This window comes from Solanum verrucosum, unplaced genomic scaffold, assembly GCF_900185275.1.
Source record: "Solanum verrucosum unplaced genomic scaffold, falcon-dt-bn FXZP01000075.1, whole genome shotgun sequence".
Lineage (NCBI taxonomy): Eukaryota > Viridiplantae > Streptophyta > Magnoliopsida > Solanales > Solanaceae > Solanum > Solanum verrucosum.
Window position 1 is genome coordinate 232,982 of NW_026020211.1, and position 10,004 is coordinate 242,985.

General features: G+C 35.2%; 1 pseudogene; it reads right to left on the reverse strand.

Moving 5' to 3' along the window:
* Positions 1-509: 509 nt before the first annotated feature.
* Positions 510-1,495, reverse strand: LOC125830532 (uncharacterized; annotated as a pseudogene).
* Positions 1,496-10,004: the final 8,509 nt, after the last annotated feature.

A 10,004-nucleotide genomic window follows, 5' to 3' on the forward strand; every position in this document is an offset into this window, starting at 1 on the left:
CTTTCAGTTATGTTGATTTTTCTCGGCCCACTAACAAGTTGTGTGACATTCGTGTAGTCATCAACGTTGGGCCGAGGTTGGGTCATAACAATACTCCTGTTCTCAATAAGAACCTTGTCCTCAAGGTTCACGGCAATAACAATGGAAATAGCATGCTCCTCACCAATTGTCTCAGGTAATAGTAAGTTGTCATTGTATCCCTGAACCACCACAATAGGTTGAACAACCTTGAACCATTTACAAGTCACAATGCCTTGTAACAGAGATGCACTCAAAAGCACGCATACAACTAATATTGATCATTGGAAAAACAATAGTATCAACCCAAAATGAGATCTCATTAGTAGAAATATATATCATTGTCAAACATCAATATGCACATTGGTCTTTTGATACATTTTGATGCATGCTCCATTATCCCTTCAACAGTTAAATGTTTGTCACCCCATGCACCAAGTGGTTCCTTCAATGGCATTGTGATTTTCAAATAAGTTTCAAATAAAACCAAATCACGACTTAGGTAAATCAAGGGCTTCCACTTCGTCTGGTGTTGGTACAATGTTTGAACATGCATTCTGAATTACAAAAAATGGTTAAATGTTATGACAATAGTATGTATCATACAAAAACTGTTATTTACAACAACAAATTGAAAGCTTATTGAAAAACTATTATTTGCAAATTTAAAATGAATCTTACCTCGGAGAAAATGCTGGATATAAACGTTCCAAATTTTGGCTTTACAGCCACGACCCTCCAATTACAAATCCTGGGAATACCATTCGCTACTTTAACAGCAAACTCTGGATTTAGACTAGATGCACATTCGTAAGTATATACGTTGAGTGCATAAGGCATACCAAATAAATGATACATCTGTTTGCTAAGGTTGAAGTATTGCCTCAGTGATGTAATTAGCTTATCGAATGCAATCTGACCCCAAGGATACAATTCATACCTACCATCTTCGACCATTAGAAATTCTTCGATCCGTATCAAGGTCTTACCAAGTTGACATAACATGAATGTATGTACAAAGTATAAGATTGCCATCTGAACGACGTCCTGTGTGGTCTCCCAAATTGCCCATTTGAAAACGTTGAATCAAGCGACTCTTGGTTATACCTGTAGTAGCATCAGGGAAATATCTTTGTAATAACCGGCTCGTAGTGGATTCTGGGTATGAAAAATCCTTAACATTTCCTTTGCATTTAAGGCCAGTTACAATGGCAAAATCCTTGATACTAAACTTCAATACAGTCCCGTTACCATGTCGAACATGCAACAAGTTTTTGTTCTCCTGTTGCACCTCCAACAACAACATACACTTAGTAATCTGACCCTGAAAATTACATTTTGGAATGTTTAAATATGGTCCAAAAATTGTATTCTTGAACATTTCAACGCCTTCATCCTTTATGGACTTTTTGATTTCATTAACAAAATAAAAATTGAACACTGCTCCAAATCTCAATGGATGTGCTGGTATTTTTTTGATAACATAATTCATGACCTGCAAATTCAAAAAACAAAACATAAAATTGTACTTGTCTAATCTCAACCACATGATGTAATTAAGAGTGAATGATACATGGAAGATAATCTGAAAATTCAGTATATACATCATAGTTTTATAATGACATCATATCAAACACATCGTACATTGCATAAGATACATGAGTAATTAACATCAGTCCAACCAACAAAAAACTTGAATTATTATCATGAACAAATTGTATAGGACACTAACACAATGAAAGATACATTAATGGAGCAATATATGAATCAGATACACCTTCAAAATTGTACAAAATGATGATTTTACCGTATTTGAAATTAACATGATTTGTGAATCTGAGATACATTTAAAAATAGAATCAATACAATACAATGCTAAAAAATTGGGGATCTAATGTATAATGAAAAGACAAAATCAGCAGCATACTACACTAACAAGAAATTGTGAAAGATGTATCTTCATTGTTAAATGACTCTTAATTCGACCCAACAAACCACATGCATCAATGTAAAATTAGGAGTTTAATGTATCAGCAAAACACAAAATTAACTGATTACAAATGGATAATGGTCTAACAGACTATGAAAACATTGAATTGAGAAGTAATGTATCTTCACTTCAAATGTATCAAACTATTTCTGTCTAAACACAACCAACACCATAACAAAGCCATAAAATATAAAATTTTGTTTAAACACATACATTAGGAAGTGTGGGTCGGGAAATGACAGATGCCGCTTTTCTTCCCCTTTTTAGGGGGTTTCTCCAACCTTTGTTTTTGGCTTGACAACACTCTTGTCCTTCATCGCTAATGTGTCATGCAATCACTTGGATCTATTTTCAGCCCACATTTTATCGCCATAATCATATGTACGATTAGCATTAGTAGAATTTATTTGAGAAACACCAACACTAAGCGATGGACCATGTTTCATATGTATCAGTAAAAAACACAAAGAAGACAACAATGGAGAATAAACTTCTTACCTATTAGAAACTTAGAAACCGATAAACTTGAGATAGACTCCTTCTGAAAATCAAAATGGATTTGAAATTTGTAACTGCTAAAGAAGTGGAGAGATTTTAGGGATAAAATGGAGGAGTGGAATGGGTAGTGGAAAGCGTGGGTGTTGGCTGTAAAAAAGGAGTGAAATCTTTATGTATCCTGAAGATTTTATTAATTGGGAGAATTAAGGGATTTTTGATTTTTTTTAAAAAGTAGGGATAAATGGATATTAAGGTAAGTAAATGAGTGTATATAAGTAACTTGTCCATAATACATATAAGTCATTAGATAAATATTGATTGGTTTTTTGGTCCAATAAAAAAAAGGTATAATCTTAAAGCAAGAGGATACAAAGGCTTAAGGAAAGAAAAAGTAGAAAGTTACGAAAATGCCCTTGTCATACAAGCAGGCATGTTGACGAAAACATGCCTGCTTGTAGACTCTTCTAGTAAGTAGTAATATATATCTCAACTGCCTAATTGTTTAACATTATCAAAAACTATACTTCCAATATATCTATATATAAACAGGTTCACCAAAAGTTCATATGATTTTATTCTATTTTATTCATGTGATATATCTCATAATGTGGTGAAAAGTTCTATGCATATTTTCATCTATTATATACACTATTATTTTTTGCGTATTAAATAATGCTAAAGTTATTATTAACAAATTTAAATAATGAAAAAAAATTAATTAATAGAATGAAAGAGCATAAATAAATAAAATTTTAAAATAAATAAAAATGTTGAAGAACATCACGTAAAGCAACTAAAAAACTTCAAAAACAAGCAAAATTTTTACCGACATGAAATCTATTGTCATTAATGGGGATCAAACAATGTTATACATTTTTATATATAAAAACAGATTTACGTGTTAATAGTTGATACACTAATTTAAATGATTTTTTTTTCATGTATACAAGTGTATACTATTCAAGCATAAATATAACATAATTTTTTTTAATATCTTTCCACAACCACCTTATTTATAGCGAAACAAATGTTTAATAATAATAATAATAATAATAATAATAATAATAATAATAATAATAATAGTAATCTTAATTAAATATTATCATAATAATAATCTTAATTTTTAAATTAATTTAAATTCAAGTTATAACATGAAAAAATATTAATTTATTAATACAACATAAAAAAAATCAATACAAATGTGTAAAAATATTTGATATTTCTGAAATTAATCAAAAAATTATTATTCTGCACAACGTGTGGGTACGCATACTAGTATTATATAAACAAAAATAATATATTTTTACGAACACGTTCACATAAAATAACAAAGCTGAAAAATGAACTTACTCGTTAAATTTGTATCTTTCCTCTACTGCTTCTTCTAATGCAGAGAGTTGTACATATTCTTGATTTATGAATTCATTTATATAAGTTGATCATTGAGCATAATTTAATGGATTAGATAAGATCATTCATTATCAATTAAGTTAGGAAACTAAAGAAAATCAAATATTTTATTGTTGGAGACGAAAAGTCTTAAACTATGATACAATGTTCTTCCCAACTCCCAAACAACAACTTTGTATAGCCATTATTTACCATTTAATATGTGTCTATGAAATCATATACTTCTTCTAATATTTGTTATATACATATCATTGAGAAAAAAATGAATATTGATGCATATTCTACATATAAGAGGTCCACAATTGAAGTATTGAACCACAATTATTAATATTTTTCGTATTCCCTTTCATTCTTATAAAATGAGGTTACCGAAAGTGAAAATCTCTTTCACATTAAATAGTATGGTGACAATGATAATATTTAATTAATTAAATATTTTATAACATTACATTTTATTGTAAGGATAAAATAACTCACATTTAAACATGAAAGGATGAATTTTTGTTACATACCTGGTAAGTTTACACCTACGATATATTATATTAAGATAAATTTAATTTATCAAGTAGAAAATTTATTATTAATTTATGCTAATTATGATGGAAAGAAATCAAAAGTATTGCAACATTGTTTATTATAGCTATTATTTAGCATTTAAGATAATTTATGTATATAATTCATTGATTTTTTTTATTTTTTTATAGTTTTAAATATTGCAAAACTCTTGATTTCTGTCACGCCCCGAGTCTACCCCCTGGGCGGGACTGACACTCGAGAACCATTGTTGGCCCCAAGCGAACCTTTGGTCTGGCTTACTTACTCAGCGGAAGACTTTACTCAAGATAAATATACTTTAAAACAAGTAAACTGAACTGCTCAAAATATAACTTAGAATGTATTATAATAACATTTACTGCCAAAGTGGCAACTCAAATCTCAACTTAACTGAAAAGGAAAGTAAAGACTCATGAACAAACATCACTAACTCTGTCTATGAAGACTCTAAACAACTGAGATGGACGTCGGGACAAGACCCATGACACCCTAATGAACTAAAATACTAAAAGCACTAAAAAGGATCCTCCGAAAAGCTAGGAGGCTCACCGCCAACTGACTCTGAGTGCTCAACTAGATCAACGAGGAGTTGGATGCTGATCCTAATTACCTGCGTCTACATCATTGTCACGCCCCGAGCTTACACCCTGGACGTGGCCGGCACCCGAAGACCATTGTTGGTCCCCAAGTGAACCCTTGGCCCGGCTTTCTTAACTTAGCGGAAACATAACTCAACAGCATAACTCAAAGCAATGAAAGGTTATAAAACAACCAACTAATAAAATCTGGCCAAAAAGGCAACTCGAGTCTCAAAATAGAATATTTACATATATACATAGATGAGAGACTCAATATTAACTGACTTACTGTCTATGAAGCCTCTATAATACTGAGATGGATGTTAGGACAGACCCCGCAACATCCTAATAAAACAAAACTAAGAGAACAAAACAACCGAGTCCTCCAGAAAGCAAGGAGGCTCACCACTGACTCTGGAGTGCTCAACTGGATTAATGGCGTGCTGGAGGCTGATCCTGGGAACCTGTGTCTGCATCATAATAAGATGCAGGCCAACTAGCATCAGTACATGGAATGTACGAGCATGCGAGCTGGAAAGCTAAACCACAACTCAAGCTTGGAAAGGAGTACAGGATAATACTTACCTTGGCTCTATTCGACTCATTAATAACTGAACTCAATGTATAAAGCAATAAGACACATGCAATATATATATAGCTTGTAAAACAATGTAAACAACTTAGCTCGTTAATGATAAAACAATAACAAACTCAACATTACTTATATAAAACTAATAAAACTTTAGTGGGAGATTCTTTAACCGATAACCACCATTATGAGCCCTAGTGATGATACAACATTTTACTTCACGTTGCCCAAGGACCATCCTATACCTTGCCGTGATATAGGACCTTACTTTAACTTAGTGGATCCACTAGCTTAATCTTACGTGGTCATCTAAAAAGAATGACCCGTCAAGTCCCATGTTGGCACATGGTTCTTATGGAGAGTTGAGTTAATATGAACTCGTGTCCCCAATTCGGTGCTCAATACTACTCCCAAAAATACTTTGGCTCATAATTGTTTTTAAACACATCTTGCTTTAGTTGAGGTAATTACTCAAAACTTAGCCCAAGGGCTCTTTTCGAAAACATGGTTCGCCTCTTACTCAAATGTAAAAACATTTATAAACTTCTTTGGAAATTCTTAGTTCCCTAATAGCTTCTGAGAAATGAACTCAACTTTAAACTGTAGACTTAACTTGAAACTCGATACTTTTTACTTGACTTGAAACTCGAACCTTAAAACGAAGTTAGAACGTTCAATAAAGACTGTTGAACAACTTTGAAAACTTGCTTTGACTTACTTCTTTAACTTCTAGACTTGACCCTTAACTTCACTTTGACTTGATCCTAACTCGCCTTGAATTGGATTGTGGATTCAAGGTATATGATCACACGTTTATGGATGAGTTCTTGACGTTTAAACGTACCTTGGATTGTTGGAAACAACTAGGAAACATAGGTACAATACCAAGGAACATGCATGAGAAAGGGTGAAATGAATAGGGAAACTTGGCGTCCTTGGCGATCTGCAAGGCACGGAGCGCCAGCCCTCGAAGCTCAGAAGGGGCCTGCTGGCACTCTGCTAGGCGCGCCGCCTCAAAGGCTGGATTTCAGAGTCTCTTTTGGGGCGCGATGGCAGGCGCGAAATGCCAGCCTCTTCCCCAGAAAATCTGATTTTTCTTCTTCATTTTTTTCAACTCTAAACCTCCTTAACTTCATTGGTTCCAGCCCCAAACACTTAGAAACATAAAATCCCTCAACATACAAAAGGTTCAACTCAAAAACACAACCAAATCATGTCCCAAATCAACAAGAACTTTAACAACACAATCAACAACATCAACAACACAACCAACAACTTCAACAACACAACCAATCTTTTCTTGAAAATAAAACGAGTTTGGCGTGTGGGGGAAAGGACCAACCCCAACACTATGAACTCACATACCTAGTAGGGATCACCCCCGACGATATCCACGATGATCCTTGACGAAACCTTGCTTGATCTTCTCTTTCTCCTCTTCTTCTCCTCTTCACTCTCAAACCCTCACTTTCACTCTTTAAAATGGGACAAACTAATCTAATAATCAGTCTAACACAAAAATATAACAAAAGAATTGGTTAGGGAAAAGACCAAAATACCCTTAAAATTTTTCGGACTAATTTCCCTGCCAACTGCCCAACTTCCAGAGGGCATAACTCACTCATACGAACTCGGAATCGAGTAAAATCGGTGGCGTTGAAAAGATCATTCCACGAGCTTTGCAACCATAACTAGAACTACACCTAACTCATCCTGAACTAGGATTTATGACAACTCAAATTTGGCCAAAAACTCATTTTTTCCCATACTCACCAAATTTTCCAGATTTTGAATTCCTTCTAAGAATGATTATTTCCAATTCTAAGCCTCTTCATAGTTATTTCAAATTGTTGGATGTTACAATATCTCCCCCTTGGGAACATTCGTCCTCGAATGAGATTATGCTTACTAGGCTAAGGGTGTAACATCAACTCAAACACCCAACAAGCAACCATGCAAACACAACAACAACAACAACATGCTCATTATAATTAAAAGAGCACTTAAGAAGGAAATTAGTACCTTAATTTGCATTTCCCCCGGATTCAAAGAGATGTGGATATCTCTTTTTCATGTCCTCTTCGGCTTTCCAAGTAGCTTCCTCAACAAATTGGTTCCTCCAAAGGACGTTGACTGATGCTACATCTTTTGTTCTCAGCCTACGAACTTGCCGATCTAAAATCTGAACAGGAATCTCCTCCTAAGATAAGTTATCCTTGATCCTAATATTTTCAGTTAGCAGAATCAATGAAGGATCGCCTATGCACTTCTTCAACATAGAGATGTGAAATACTGGATGAACCGCTGCTAGCTCCTGTGGTAGCTCCAACTCATAAGCAACATTGCTAATCCTCTTGGCTATGTGGTAAGGTCCAATATACCGGGGACTAAGTTTCCCCTTCTTACCAAACCTCATAACCCCCTTCATGGGTGAAACCTTCAAACATACCCATTCATCTATTTCAAACTCTAACACCCTTCTCTTTACATCAGTGTAGGATTTTTGACGACTCTGTGCCGTTTTCAACCTTTCTTGAATCACCTTCACCTTCTCCATAGCTTGGTGAACTAAATCTGGTCCTATCAACCCTGCTTCACCAACTTCAAACCATCCAATATGAGATCTACATCTTCTCCCATAAAGAGCTTCATATGGAGCCATCTGGATGCTGGAGTGATACTTATTGTTGTAGGCAAACTCAATGAGAGGTAGCTGATCATCCCAATTACCTTTGAAATCGATCACACAATCCCTCAACATATCTTCTAAAGCCTGAATAGTATGCTCGGCTTGCCATTCAGTCTGAGGATGAAAGGCAGTACTTAAGTTCACCTTTGAACCCAAGCCTTTCTGAAAAGATTTTCAAAACTGTGCAGTAAACTATGCACCTCTATCTGAAATAATGGAGATTGGGACTCCATGAAGTCTCACTATCTCTTGAATATACAACTTGGCATAATGTTCTGCTAAAAGGTTAGTCTTTACTGGTAGAAAATGATCTGACTTTGTCATTCTGTCGACAATCACCCAAATATATTCATGCTGTCTACGAGACCTTGGCAACCCTGTGATGAAATCCATATTGATCACCTCCCACTTCCATTCCAGAAGTTCTATCCTCTAAGCCAAACCACCGGGCCTTTGGTGCTCGACTTTCACTTGTTGGCAATTTGGACACTTAGCAACAAACTCTGCAATGCCCTTCTTCATGCCATTCCACCAATAAACTTCTCTCAAGTCACAATAGATCTTTGTGGAACCCGGATGAATGGAATATCTGGAGCTATGAGCTTCTTCCATAATCTTCTCTTGGAGTCCATCTACCATAGGTACACACAATCTACCTTGATACCTCAAAACACCATATCCCCCTTGTTCAAAAGCTAATACTCTTTGCTTTTGAACATTTGCCTTCAACTCAAGCAAAACGGGATCTTGATCTTGTTTCTCTTTCACTTCTGACGCTAGTGATGACTCGGCCCCATTCGCCACCGCTATTCCTCCTTCTGCGGAATCTATAAATATGACTCACAGGCATGCCAGTCTGTGAACATATTTTGCTAACTCTCTTTCGTTCTTCAATATGGGCGGTGCTACCCATAGATAACCTGCTTAAAGAATCAGCAATAACGTTAGCGTTACCTGGGTAGTAAAGAATACTCAGGTCATAATTCTTAAGTAATTCTAACCACCACTTTTATCTGAGATTAAGCTCTTTCTGAGTAAGCACATATTGAAGGCTCTTGTGATCAGTAAATACATTGACATGCACACCATACAAGTAATGACTCCATATCTTCAAAGCAAATACTACAGCAGCTAACTCCAAGTCATGGGTTGGGTAATTCTTCTCATGAACCTTCAACTGTCTAGAGGCATAAGCTATAACCCTGCCATTCTGCATTAAGACACAACCCAAACCAATTCTAGATGTATCAAAATACACCACAAAACCTTGAGTACCTTCTGGTAAGGTCAAAACTGGAGCAGAAATCAACCTCTTTTTCAATTCATGAAAGTTTTTCTCACAAGCTTCAGACCATTGAAATTTCAGTGTCTTCTGAGTCAACTTTGTCAAAGGAGATGCAATAGACGAGAACCCCTCAACAAACCTTCTATAATAGCCAGCTAATCCCAAGAAACTCCTAATTTCAGTTGGAGATGTGGGTCTAGGCCAATTCTATACTGCCTCAATTTTTCGAGTATCAACTTTAATTCCATCACCGGACATAATGTGGCCTAGGAACGCCACAGACTTAAGCCAAACCTCACACTTAGAGAACTTGGCATACAACTCTTTACCTTTCAAAGTCTGAAGAACTATTCTGAGATGACTAGCATGATTTTCTTCATTCCTTGAATAGA